The sequence below is a fragment of the Protopterus annectens genome, chromosome 2.part0 (genome assembly GCF_019279795.1).
Source record: "Protopterus annectens isolate FY-2018-M chromosome 2.part0, PAN1.0, whole genome shotgun sequence".
In the NCBI taxonomy this organism is placed as follows: Eukaryota; Metazoa; Chordata; order Ceratodontiformes; family Protopteridae; genus Protopterus; species Protopterus annectens.
In genome coordinates this window covers 155,024,926-155,040,034 of record NC_056728.1, presented here as the reverse complement: position 1 = coordinate 155,040,034, position 15,109 = coordinate 155,024,926, and positions in this window count along the sequence as shown.

Below are 15,109 nucleotides of genomic sequence, written 5' to 3'. Positions count from 1 at the left end.
CTGAACAAGGTGACATGAAGTGTTAGGGACCTTTAAAATGATGTAAAGTGCAAGATCAACACATAAATCAAAAATAAAGCAGTAGCACTCAAAACTGATGTGCAAAACAATAAAATAAATCTCTTATATGTTGACAATGGAGCAGGATTAGTTCAGGACCCTTACAGAGTGTGGTGTGGGTGCTAAGCAGTTTGGAGCTCTAGGAAAATGAGCAGGAGACAATTTGTACTAAGGGAGGTTTACCTAAGAGCAATACTGGCTGACTGGGTGGGCACTCAGCATCATGGATATAGGGAAAGGAATGAGTGGTGAAGTACTTCAGTAGATGATAAAACTGATAATAGCAATAAAAGATAGGAGGGGAGGGGAGGAAGGAACTTTGGAAATCAGATTACAATAAGGGGCCAAAGCCACAGACACAGTCTTTTAAAGCCACACCAGGATAAGGGTAGGTGGCTTGGGGAAAAATTCAAGCTGCAAGAAGCATAAATGGTTTGTGTATGTGACTTTTTACTCTTTGGTTTGGTTGTTATTAAAGATATTTTGCAGGAACTATAATGTTACTGGACATCAGACTTGATTTTAAGCTCCCTGTTTTTAAAATATAGCAAGACAAACCACTCGGGATCTTCTAACAAGGGCAGAAAAGACCGAAACATGGCATGTGTACAGCTCTTGGGGTTTGGCTTTATTGGATTGAATGTATCCATTAAGACTTAAAAAGTAAAATGTAAAAAGTCATGGGAAATCAGAAGTCATGCAGCCAAATCAAAAGAATACCCATAAGGGGTAATTTGCATATATTCCATTGACCGCCACTACAGGAGGTTTAAGGTTTTCCACAATGACGACTAAAATATATTTCGTATTAGTAGGAAAGAATTCATAACGGAATGTTTTGTATTGCAATAAACAAAACTGAAAATTATGTCAAGTCAGCAAGAAAAAACTATACGTAATGATTATCGCTTTATTAAACTGTGTAATGAAATTAAGTTGAAGAAAAAAAACTAATATAAAGAAGTATAAATACAATGTAAAATGCAACATGATCCGGCACGCTTTCCATGACTGATCTGGAATGCTGCTGTGCTTCAGAGAAGATCAAAATCAGTAAAACAAATTAAAATATAATCCTACGTGTCCTACTAAAGTGTAATGCTAAACTATTTTAACAACTGCATTCCTACTGTACAAAAAAAGATGGTGAGTGGGTTAATGTTATCCGCCCTCTGTTCATTACAAACTCAATGTAAAAAGTTTAATAGAATTCCAAGTATAGATTCATACTTTCCACAGTTTTCATTTGTATTGTTTAAAATAAAGTATCATTCCAACGACCTTACATGGTCACCTAAGAGAACAGATGGAGAGTTAGCTCATTCCCTTAAATTAGTACAATTACTATAGAGAATACAATTTGGAATATATTTACAACAGAATGGGTCCTATTTAATTTGTAAGTATCATCACAAAAGTAAAGATGAACTCTGGTAACGACAAGAACACGGTTTATTAATCAGCTTAACATTTTCACAACCAGGTATTAAAGTTTGCAAGGTAGGAATAAGGAAATGACTTTTTTTTAAGTAAAAAGATAATGCGTAAGCAACTACATTATATAGAAGCTATTTCTTTTAAACTAATGCCATGTTGCATGGGTCAGGATATTTTACTTCATTGTTCACTTCAAGGCAAGCACACATTAAGATGCCCTTCTTTAGTTACATCCTCAGTGTCACTGACTTCTGCACCGGGCTAGTGTGTGGCCTGTTATTACTTACGCTTGTAAGCACATGACATGACAGGTTCCTGTAAAATGTCACAAAATATACATACATGCAATGCATGATAAAAACTTACTTCAATACTAAGCCATAATTGATTTTCTAAGCAGCAAATTTAACTTTCTTCAAACGTTGATGCTTCTATATAATTAAAAAAATTGTATTTGCCATTTTTCCAGCATCAGAGATGAACCTGTAAATTCATTATTTCTTTTGTAAGATATTTGTCATGTGACATGGCATTACTACATATTTTCCCAACAAGCTATTTTGCAGACAAGAATGACAGCGTTAGATATGATGTCATTATGGTTACCCAAAGAAAATGTTTACAGGCTATAAGCAGTGCATTGTCAGTGTGAAGTTATATAACCTTCTGAATGGCATTTATTTTAGTGCAAACAGACATGATAGTACACACTGAATTCAATGATATTCATTAAACACGCAACATTTAAAACAGTAATTAAATACTTGCAGTTACAATGCTAGTGTCTTGTTGAATAACAACATCTGAGGGTGGCCTAATGGTTAAGTTGTTTGCCTTACAAATACAAGGTGCAGGGTTTGAGTCTCACAAGGGATAATTGGCTAGGCTTACAATGGCTCACAAGGGCAGTTAGCTTAGTACTAACCTATGAACCTATGAATCATTTGTTGCCATACAGGTAGTAATACTGCAAACTGGATAACTGAGGTGTATGTAAAGGTACATGTACACATTCCATCTTCAAGAGAAAAAGCCTTGACTATGACTCAGGGGACTTGAGTTCAGTTACCTGCCTGGGTTCTTCACAGAATGGGCAGGGGTGGATGCACATACCCATCATGGGGCTAGGGCACAGTGGTGCTTGCTGTGTGTTGCTAAATAATCTCAGAGGAGGGGCTACAATGCAGATGTACAATCGGGGTGGGGGGGTGGGATGTGGTGATGACTGGCTCTCTAAGCAACTGCTTTGTGCTTTCCTTTGTCCAGAGTGCATGAAGGCATGCACCCAAATGAACAAGGTGTTGTAGGCCTCCACACTGATAGACACAGACAACTCATCCCTCCTTCCAGTGGTGGGGTTAGAACATTCATAAATGCTCTCATAGCCAGAATGCTAGACAGAGCAAACAGAACCGTCATGAGTGCCTGAACTGGAACCCACATGAGTGCCTGAATGATGGGTCCTCTCGATGGCTCTTATCCATGCATTTCTAGGAGACACCCAGTGCATGGGAAGGAATGGGTTAAGTCCAACAAGGGGATGCTTGATAGGCAGCAGGTTCATAGGAAATGCACCTAGGAAAGTAAACATGCACATATAATTAGCAACCTTTAACTGAGAATATGATACACATTGATGAAGCTGTGATGACTTTCCAAGTAACAGCTGCTCTTGCATCCATCAGTGCTATTGTAGAAACTATTCCTGGTCATAAAGGCAAAGAGCCCATACTAGAATGAGAAGTAAGAACAGCACTAAAGTAAATGACGTTAGGGAAAGTAGCAGGCTCACATGAGGTTATGGCAGTTATGATCAAGATGCTGGTTGTGTTAGGGGAGAAATTACTCCTAACAGTACGCATAGCAGTATGGAGAGAAATGTGTAATCCAGATGACTGGGGAATATGCATTCTAGTACCAGTGTACAAGAACACAGGGAGCATTCACTACTGTGAGTAGTACAGAAGTTTCAGATACCTGATACGTTGTATGAAAGTGTTGGAGAGGATGATAGATAAATGAATACGTAGAACAGTAGAACGTAGTAGCTAACATAGAAATGATAGGGCAAAAAGGGCAATCGCCCCAGGTGCTGTATTGTTGAGGGTATAATTTGCACTAAATAAATAAATAAATAAATAAATATCTATATACAAATATCTTTTTTTTTTTTTACTATAAGGGAAGCAAGAGAAATGCCAAAAAAGTACTATATGGACATCCGCGACATTCCATTGTATCTCCTGCCCCCTTTCCACATCATATTGCATGGACACCAACCTAAAAGACTTGTGATTGGCTGTGCAGGTGGAGGGGTGGTACAGAGGAGGCAGTTACAGGGCTTTATGTTTGGTGCCCACAGTGAGCATTTACTTATTTGGTTTTGCTTGGATGGTATTGGGTTAATCACTTGCTGTGGGTACTCTATGTAAAAAAAAAATAATAAAGAACAGAAAAAAGCTTTGTGCCTTCATCGTTTTTTTAATTCAGCAGCAAAGTCAGTGAGTGGAAGGACGACTTGGTCACTATTCATCTTGTCTAGGACTTGAAACACTAACCAGCTTTGTTTTTGTAACTGGGGCTTGCCTGGAAGAGGAACAACTTTGTATAGGGCAGGAAAAAGTCAAAATGACAAGAATGGAGTAAGTGTATATGGGGGTGGGTGTCAGAATGAATGAATAATTACATACTGTAGTGTCTTTTACATAGTCTAACTGTCTAATGGAAATGGGAGTGCTGTGGACAACAACAAACATGAACAATTAGAGAGAGATTTTTAATGAAGATCTTATAAACTTAGAAAAGAGTTGTTAGAGTAACAGGTTGGGTTACCATTTTGCTAGCATTCATTTTCTGAAGAAGGATGTCCGAAACTCAGATGTCTGCCCTTGTCACTATCACTGTTTTCAATGGTAGACAGATTTTAAATATTTCTCTCTTATAATGTTAGAAAGTTGCTAGAATAACAGGTTTTGGGTTAGCATACTTTTTCTGAAGGTTAGGAAGTCTAAAACTCAAATTCTATCATTATTTAGTGATTTCACAAAAATGGTGATGGGACAAATGCCAAACAATAGGGCCAGAGTATAAATATTGCTCTTATAAACTTAGAAAAATGCTAGAATAACAGGTTTTGTGTTATCATGCATTTTCTGAAGGACAGGAAGTCTGAAACTGAACTGTCTGTCATTTTTAGTAACTTCAAACATTAATGGATGGTAGGACAAAAGCCAAAAAAAATAACAGATTTTAAAAGTTACTGTTATAAACTTAGAAAGCTGCTAGAATAACACATTTTGTGTTAAAATGCATTCTTTGAAGGATAGGAAGTGTTTGTCATTATTTAATGACTTTGATTACCATTGCGTTTCCAGACAACCACCCATTTTATGAGAAACAGAGGAAAAATGTGAAGCATAAATCTGGATATTCTGAAAAAATCTGGACAGTTGAGAGATTTGGGGGACTGGACTGGTAGAACTATGTCAATTAAAATGTAATGCAAATCATATTCATAAACATAGTTTGATTTAATGACTTTTTTACACAATTACTTTTTTGGAGAGACAGGTGGTGAAGAATTGTACTTAATATACAGAATTAGAAATTAGAAAGTATAATACAGACTCCTTCTTCACTTCAGATAAATGTGTATTAACTCACATTCTCTTATTCTGTTAATGACTTCAAGTTAAAACAATACTAATATTTTAAGTGTCCTTGAATGGTCCCTGTTTATTATTTCTGGATTTGTTCAACTGTAAGGACATTCAGACTAGAATCTGGATATCAGTTGTGCGTTAGACAGGGCAGGACTGGTGGTGCAGTGATGTATCAAATTAAAATGTAACATTTAAATATCGTTTGGCTTTGCACACAACCAAATTACCTTTTTGGGAGAAATAGGTGGTGAATTGCACTTAAAAAATAATGACTGTAATTATAATATACTTTGTTACTTCAGAAAAAAATGTATATTAATTCACATTCTATTATTTTGTCAAGAGCTCAAGTTAACAATACTGATATCTGAAGTTTCTCTGATTGGATTTGTCCCTGATTCAGATTTGGATTTGTCCCTGATTCAGATGAGGTGGGTGATCTATAATGTGTGGCATAGAGACAAAATGTTGTGGTGTGTCTTCCTGCCGTTGCTGCCAATACTGATTACTGTGTATCTGTTGTTGCTATATAAGGCAAATAGGGACTTTGTTAGTTGTATTGTGGGATGGATAGATATGAGGTCTTAATTCATCAAGGCTGTTTTTATCTATTATTACTTGATTATTTTTGCTGATTGGACTTCAATGAATGCTAGACTGTTTTATGGTGGTGGGGGGAAGAGATATGAGCTCTTATTTCAACAATGATGTTTTTATCTATTACTGGATGGACATTTAATGAATGCTACACTGTTTATGGTGGGTATAGGAAGAAAGAGGTCATCATCATCATCATCATCACTAAGTCCCTTTTTCACATTTTCTACTTGGGGTGGGGGTGTTGTCAACTGCCACCATCTCTCTCTGTTTAGTGCCTTCTTTGACACTCATGACTGACTGTTGCAGGTTTTCTCTCATCCACCTCTTTGCTGGATGCCATCATTTCTTCTTGCCTTATTCCTGTCTGTCCCAAATCTTCTTCATCAGGTCGTCTTCTGCTTTTCTGAACATGTGCTTGAACTACCTTAATCTGTTCTCTTCAACCTTTTCTGCAATTGGAGCTACTTTGGCTTCTGCTCTTATGTCCTCATTTCATCATCTGTCCCACAGTGTGCTTCCTACCACCTGTCTCAGGCTCATCTTCTCTATCACTTCTTCCTTCCTTACCTGTTCTTCCTTCACTGCCCATGTCTCTGTACCTTACAGTAGTACTGGTCACACCACTATTTTGTACACATTACGTTTACTTTTCTGGGTGATAGTGCTGATATTGACTGTGCCTTAGGTTACAGATGTCTACACAAAGTATAAGTACAAGGGTTGGGAAATTTCCCTTACTCCATGTGTGTGCGATCTAAGTTGTAGTATATATAGTTAGCAGGGAGTGTGGAGGTCACTGGAGGGCTTGTCCCACCTGCAGAAAATAAAAAAAACATTTGCATGTGCTGGGGCTGTTTCTTGGCACATGCATTTCAGTGTGTCAACTTTATGTTTTTTACCATCTTTGGCCAATGGTTGTGCAACTGACTTTGGGTGTTTTCACTTTTAAGTAGTATGCCCATACATATATGTATATAATTTCAATCTTTTTAATTTCTCCAAATCTTTTGGGTTTCTAATACCATGATGGGAATAAACCTCATTCCTAAGTCAAAGTATGAATAAAGTTCATGAAATTAGTATTGTTTCAGTCTTTGATGTTAGCCAATGTGCCCACAACTGACTCCTTCTGCAATTCATATGGAGTTACATATACTGGTAGCATATCTAAATATGACTGTAAATTCCTTTTTATGAGACTCATTGCTCCTACTGCTGGAACTATCTGGGTATCATTCTTCCACATTGTCCTCATTTCTGCCTGCAAATCCTGGTATTTTATGACTTTATGTGTCTTTGTATGTAATACACTGTAATCACTGGGTGTAGCAATTTCAGTGATCAATGCTACTTTTGTCTTATTTTCTTCGACTACCGTATCTGGTTTTCTCACATCTATTTTTTTAATTGTTGGTAATGGGTCATCACATGTGAAATAAAGTTCATCGTTTTCTCTAATTCTTTGTGGCTTACGTTTCTAATGCTTCTCAGCTACTTCAGTATTGTAATGTTTGCATAATCCCCAATGCAACACTCTTGCCACATTATTACGCCTTTCAATATACAGGCCCTCTGCCGTTAGGGAATCACACCCAGCAACAAGATGTGTGACTGTTTCCAATTCTGTTTTACAAAATCTCCAGTTTTCTGTTTCTCTGACACAGTCAATGGGCTTTGTAAACCAACATGTACATAGTCCACTATTCTGGTCTGCTAATATTAACTTTTCATCTTTTGGTTGAAATTCACCTCTTCTTTACCATTCCTTCATCAGATCTTGATCTACATGAGGTTGTTCAAAGAGTTTTCTGTACTTGGAACTATATTTATGCCTTTTCCACATTTCTCTCGTTCTTATCTGATTCTTCTCCTTATGTTCTGTCTTTTGTTTTTTTGACAAATTCAGTTGCTGTCTGATTTTTATCTACTTCGGGTTTGGTTTCCATTCCCAATTTACACCAATATGCTTCTGCTAAACTAAGCAAGGAACTCATCTTAGATTTATTCTCTTCATGTTTTAAAACTCTCACTATGTTTGGATCTGGTGAGGTCAGCAGATATGTATGCAGTCCTATGATTGCAGATCAATACATGTAATCAATTTTGAGGAGGTCCATACCTTGTTCAGAATGAGGGAATGAATAGTCTTGGTATACACTTGTGTCTTTCAGCTTTTCCTGGTTAGGGATCGCCACAGCGGATCTCCGGTCCGCTAATGATTGGTAGTTGATTTTTACGTGCCGAGTTACCAGCCCTGCTGCACAACCTTCAATGAAGGTACGCCCATTCACGCATGTCTCCATGCAGAAGACGCTCTAGCTGAGAATCGAACCAGACAGCATCTTACTGTGAGGCGACAACGCTACTGCAGCACCACCACCGTGGGTATTTTTATAAATCATTTGATAAACAGGAAGCATCCTTCTTGTTTTCCTGTCCAGCTGATCCAGTAACTTTTGTGCTCAGTCAATCACCCCAAAACTGTAAGTTAGAACAGGAAGAGCAAATTGGTTTATAGCTTAGAGTTTGTTCATCAGTATCAGAGCTGCTTTCAGTATCAGTTTTAGTCTTCAAAAATATTCCTTATTAATTTTGTTTATATTTGTTCATATTTTATTGTCAATCCTTTATCAATTCCCAAATATTTGTATACTACCTCCTGCTCAAGTTCCTTTATATCACATTTCTGTCCCAGACTGACATTTTCTTGGTGCTCCAACCTTTCTGCTTTAAAGGTGGCTTTTGCACATTTATCACAATCAACCAAATAACATTCTTATATCATCTGAGAAAGTTTTGACCACTTGCAGTTGCACTTTTAGTTCCTCATCTGATGAACTGTACAGTTTTAAATATGCCACAAAAAGAAGATGTGAAGTTTTTACACTTTGTTGTTTTCTGAGAGCCAAATTGCAATCATGACCTAATAGGTTAAGGGCAAGACAAAAGAGCAGGTGTGACAGAGTCCCCTTGGAATGTACCCCTTTGAATTTTTATCCCTTGGATAATAATTTGTCCTTTATCATGGCTTAGCTGCAGAGTTGTTTGCTGCTGTTTCAGGGTCACTGTATTGTAATCGATCAGCATAGGGTGTATCTTATACATTTTAAGCACTCCTTTATCCATCAATGTGGGATGCTGTCAAATGCTTTTTTGTAGTCTATCCATGCCATACTTCAATTCTTCCCCTTTCTACAATTCTCCATTATGACTTTAACAACAAATGATCGTGTGCTCATTATGACTTTCTTTTATTACAATTTTGTACTATTGCCATGATCGAGCTTTCTTCTAAATGACTAGAAACTCTATCAGCATTAATTCCTGTATATCGTTTATACATTGTCAGAAGGCAAATTTATTAGTCTATAGTTTTCAGGATAGCTTGTAGATTTACTCTTAAGGAGGAATATCATTTTTCCTGTTTCTTAAAGATTAATGTCTATTTGGGATGCGCATTTAAATAGTTCTTTCTCAGGGCTAAATCTCCATGTAAAGATGTTAAGACTTTGTCAGAAGTTAGGTACTGCATCTGTGCCTGAGGTTTTCCATTTAGGACCTTTTCTTAACTTTGGTTCAATTTCTCTGGCTGTTCCTTCATTCCATTTTATATTCTGTACATTTGAGCTTCTTATTCCTTCTTTCACTTTTTCTATCATCTCTGTTATGTTCCACAGGATCTTCATAGATATTGCACCAAAATGTGTCCACTTCTTTTTTGGTGACACTTCCATTCCTTTTGCCTTGTTTCCCAGTTCTCAGTAAAACTGCTTTGGGTCTTTAATGAATTGCTGATTTTGTACTTTTCCTTTATATTTATCTGCATGTCTTCTACATTGTCTGCCTGTGCTGATATCTTTAGTTTATTATTTACTATAGTGTACGATAGAGCCTGGTCTTTTCTGATACTACATGTTGCTTTTATCATGTCTGTCTTTCTTAGTAGTTTTGTTGACCTGTTTCCTCTTCTGTACTCTTGTAACAGTGACACTTTGTGTCTTAATTGCCTTATAGTTTTCTGTGTTTGATGCTTCCATGAGGGCATTTGATTTCTTTCCTTCCTTTCCCTTATTGCCCTGTGCTTTTGTGGTAAGACTTTATCTGTTGTTAGATTCTCTGCACAGTAGCATATCCTATTTACGTCTGTTGTATTACACGGAATTCTGGGAATAGTCCTGATTACATCATTAATTTTTTTATCAAATTTCTAAAATTTTGAGTCTGTTGACTTTCTGTAATCTATTTCTTTCATTGATCTTAATACATCTATCCATCTCTATTAAATCAAGCAACTCTTCCCTTAGATCATTTTCTTCTAAACTGAGGTCACATTCTTTGTTCTCTGTTTCCTGCAGGCATTCTACAAAAAGTTCTATAGCATCTTCCTGTGCCACATTCTCTTCAGTTTCATCCTGCCTATCACTCCACAACATTGACAGCGTCACAGTTGTCACCTTTCCTGCTCCTTCCCTTGCTGTGTTCTCCAGCTGAACTGTTGTCCAAGTTTCCTACTGAAGGCTACAAAGCATCTTCATATGGTAACTGATCAGATGCTACCCGTTCCACTGGTTTCTCCTTTAATTTGGATAGTCATATCTTGCTGTGAGTTTACCAGATTTGGATTTTGTACACTAGATCATTCACTTTGCAGGTACACCATAACCTCAGTTTCTGTTTCTTTAACTTCTCCATCACTAATCCTCTTTTCTACTTTCCTCCTTTGTTTTCTTAGTTTTGTACATTTACATATTTCACAGCTGGATGCCTTTGTCTGCATTTCTATTCAAATATCTTTGGTGGTTTTTGTATTGATTAGTTTTCCTTTCTCCTTTGCATAAATATTGCACCATATTAAATCTTTTTCTTTCCCATGTCCATATTTCTTCTTCAGATGTCTTCTACTCCTCCTGTTTCTCCTTAATTTGGGGACTTATTATTCTGTCAGGCTGTGGCATACATGACATAACCTGCGTTAGACTTTCTACACTAAATCCTTCACTTTACAGGAATTCCATAACTTCAGCTTAAGTTTGCTTAATTTTTACTTTACTAAATCTTCTGTTCTACATTCCCCCTTTGCAAGCTTATTTTTTGTATTGTGAAATGTTCTGTATCTGAGTACCTTTTCCTGTATATCTCTTCAAATATCTTTGGAGATACTTTTTTTTGTTGATTAGTTTAACTTTCTTTTTTGCATAAATATTGCACCATGTGGGATCTCTCACTCTTTCCCATGTCCATGTTTCTTTTTATATCATTAAAAAAATCTCTAGATTTTGTTCTTTATATTTTCTTATTTCCTTATTTGCTTCTTTACCCAAATGGACCAATGTTTCTTGATCTATATAGTGTTTTTCATGAATCTGTTGTACACATTTGCATTTGAAGCTTTAGACAGTTTTTCTTGTGCAAGTATTTTTACTTCCACTAATTTCTCTCCTAATCTTTTTTGTATATATTCTATCTGGAAATTCCGGGCTTCTTGCATAATAAAACAAAACATGATTTTTTTCGTATCCTCAGTAGTCCACTCTGTAATCTTTATGGCACTTTTTTGGTCTGTTAGTTTTTGTGGTCTCTGTGGACTGCTACTTCCTTCTACAACAGGGGGGCCATCCTCCCCCTAGTCCTGGCCTAGCCCCATTGTAGGAATTTTTCCATGTCTTCAGGATTCTACACTGTCATTGTGCATCCAGCTGTCTTGTTTTATTTTTAACCTGCTTCTGTCCATGATATATGCTATATAAAATACAGTATATATATCAGTATTTTCTTGGTGAGATTTTGTAAAAACAGGGTCCACTTCATGAAGGTACTCACGGACTTGAGGATGAATTCAGTTCTAGCAATACTAGTCTCCTTTGCTAGCTGATTTTATCATCTCTCCAGTGTGTGTGTGGGTGTGTGTGTGTGTGTGTGTGTGGTGTGTGTGAGTGTGTGTGTGTTTACCATTTATTTCACTGAATGCCATTTTCATTGTCACAATTAATTGAAAAAAAACATTAACAATTTATTCTACTGAAAGTACATTTCATTAAATTACAATTCATAGGAAACTGTAGATGGCTATAGACAGTTACTGCTGATATGGTTTCGACTCTTGGCTGCATAATAATTGCAAGACACATTTGTCTAGATGACCCATTTGCACCTTGTCAAATTCTACCCTCATGTTGTATCCCATCTCAAGTAGTTTGTGTTGGATTCATGGTGTTTTTTCTTTTAAGTTGAAGGACCATAGAGTTAATATATTTAAGCAATGAGTATATGTTTTGGGAGGAAGGTGGTAAAGTTATATTTGCTGTATGTGAAATATTTTACGTGAAATGTTCTATGAAATATGAGTCAGTGAAATATGTTTTCAAAGTTTTTCAGTGATTGAAATTCAGTGAAAATAATAATGAACCAAAAGACACAGACTTTTGCGTATGAGTCATTATCTCTCTCTCTCTCTCTATATATATATATATATATATATATATATATATATATATATGTTTAAAAATAGTAAAGACAAGTAACACAACTAAAGCTATCAGTGATCTGTGCTAAGAATTTCACTAGTGTTCAGTTCTTTTTGATATTTAAACTTAGTTTTATATGAGATCAAACAATGTCTTGGTCTGATTGTTTTGTTATTTCACTTGGAGGTTATGTAAGTTGTACATATATAACCTTCCCTAGACCTTGCTGAACTTAAACTGGACAAGGTAAAATCTGATGAAGCTTGACAAAGCTAAACTCTCTCAGAAATGACTGCCAGTCCACAATTAACCCCCCCCAGCATAAGTGATTCCTTCATTTGGATTTCTCCCTTCTTCAAGTTTGTGCAAGTGTATAGTTGGCATACATAAGTTTTGCGGAGTAGAGAATGCTTGCCTTACCGTTTTTATGACTGGTTGTTTTCATCCAGTCATAACTTTATCCAGATGTAACTCCACCTATCCCAGTAGAACCTATAGGCAAATATAATATGCAGTTTAGAGTAGTAACAAAGAGAAACCTCATACACACATCTCTAACATGGACAGTGGCAGATGTAATGTTAGAAATGAATCCCAAACCGTGGTGCTGAGAGGCAAAGTTAACCAGTGAGTGATTATACTGCTATCTATATCAGTCCACTGTCCACCAATCTTGAAATTACAACTGAAATTTCTCTCTATCCTGATTACAATCATTTTATTCTAACACACTTTCATTTTCTTCTCACTGTAGTTCTGTTTAATACAAACACTTTTTATGCTCTTTGGCATTTGTTTCTTTTTTGATGGCTTTGATGTCATTGCTTATAGTGTAAATGGAGGCATTGTTGCAGTAGGTGAAGCATGTGGTTGAAATGTGGTGGAACTGTGAAAATGTACAAAGCATGGAGTACAAAAAGTCATGACAAAGTGTGTGTGTGGTGGAACTGTGAAAATGTACAAAGGGTGGAGTACAGATAGTCATGACAAAGTGTGTGTGGTGGAAATGTGAAACTGTACAAGGGATGGCGTACAGAAAGTCATCACAAAGTGTGTCAGAAGAAGAGCATAAGAAGAACTCTGACAGGAAGAAACCGATACAGTAAATGGAGGAGGATATAAATCAAAGCATAAAAGAAATTATGGGGGCTGGTAACATGGCAAAAGAGAGAAATAAGAAGGGAATAGTCTATGAAAAATAACTAAGGAGGGCAGTTAGGGTTCTGTAGATGTGAGTCACTAGCTAGAAGAATCAGATGGGTGTGTGTGTTGAAACTTGGCATAAAAGGTTGTTTAATTATATTAGGGAGTTCAAGAAGAGTTACACAGGTTTTTTGTTTAATGAGAACAGGTAGAAACGAATGTGAGGAAGCCAAGCTGGTGAAACTAGTGAACAAATTCTTCTCTGTTTTCACTAAAGGTGAAGATGTCAAGGTGCAAGACTTGGAGACGGGACTGGGAAGAGAATGGAGAGTGGAAATAACAGTGAAAACTGAAAAAGTGGAAAATAATCTCAAGAGTACTGAAGAGGGACAAAGCAAGGAGGATATCCAAATTGCCTTCCTGTGTACTTAACATGCACTCAAAAATGCTTGAAGGCTAGTGAAACAATTGTGTAACCATTCAGTGGACTCTGGATAGCGTGGCAGATGAGAGGCAGTATAGCTTCATACTGTAAATGTATTAGTAATCATAATTTGATATAGTTCTGTATCAGCCTGGTATCCAAAACAGAGTAGGGGTTCATCAGATGTATTGTATCTTAACTTCAGAAAGGCCTCTGGTACTCTGCCTTACAAAATGATGATGGTGAAAATAAGGGTCACAGAGGTTTGACTCATAGGTTCATAGGTAGGTACTAGGCTATTGGCCCTAGGGCCTATATAAGCCTAGCCAAAAATGTACCCTGGCTTTCACCACTCAAGGAAATTATTTTCCTATACCTCTGTCGAGCAGAACCACAGAAGTGATCCCTGGGCTGAATTTCCTATCTCCCATCCAATCATCAAGATTTGTCTTGAAGAGTGCTAATGAGGAGCTTTGTTTGATATAGATAGGTAGTTTGTTCCAGAGTATGGGAAGTCTCTGGGATAGGAATCTATCCCTCCAGCATGTTCTGTTTATTGTGGTGACAAGGTTTAGTTCCCTAGACTCAAACTGATAAGATGAATAAGGTTGCTGCAGAGAGACAGAATACAAATAACAGTGTCCAGAGAAGACTTATCTTGTGAGAAGCCAGTAATCTGTGCAACTTTAAAGCAGCTGATATTAGGGTAGTCCTATCTTCTGACAATTTTGAGGATTACCATTTTATCTACAGCAGTGGAAACATGTATTGCTTGGCTCTGTAAATCCCCTTTCTGCAGCAAATTTTTTGAAAGTCAAGTTTTTAAGATGTGGCAGGAAACCACAACAGCTTGTGAAATGCTAGACAGACATACGGAAGATATGCAGATTCCCCGGAGAAGGCACTGAGATGTAAATCAAGCTGTGGGACGCACAACTGGTGATTGGTGTGATAAAATACCACCATTTCTATGTGTGTGTGTGTGTGTGTGTGTGTGTGTGTGTGTGTGTGTGTGTGTGTGTGTGTGTGTGTGTGCGTGTGTGCGTGTGTGAAGGCACAGCCTGGATACACTTGAGGGATTACATCTATCAGCTTCCCTGATTAGTTTGTTGCCCCTTAGCCTTCACAAAGAAAGGGGAAAATAGTTAAACAAGAATTTACATATTCAAGGCTTCCTATTGAAATGTTGACTTTCAAAATGCTGAGTACCAACATCCAACATCCAAAAAGAAGACCGAAACCCAGGAAAAGAACAGAGCTCGAAGATAACGCCTTTCTTTTAAGCTGCTATTTTGCAAACCATACCACACCCCCAAACT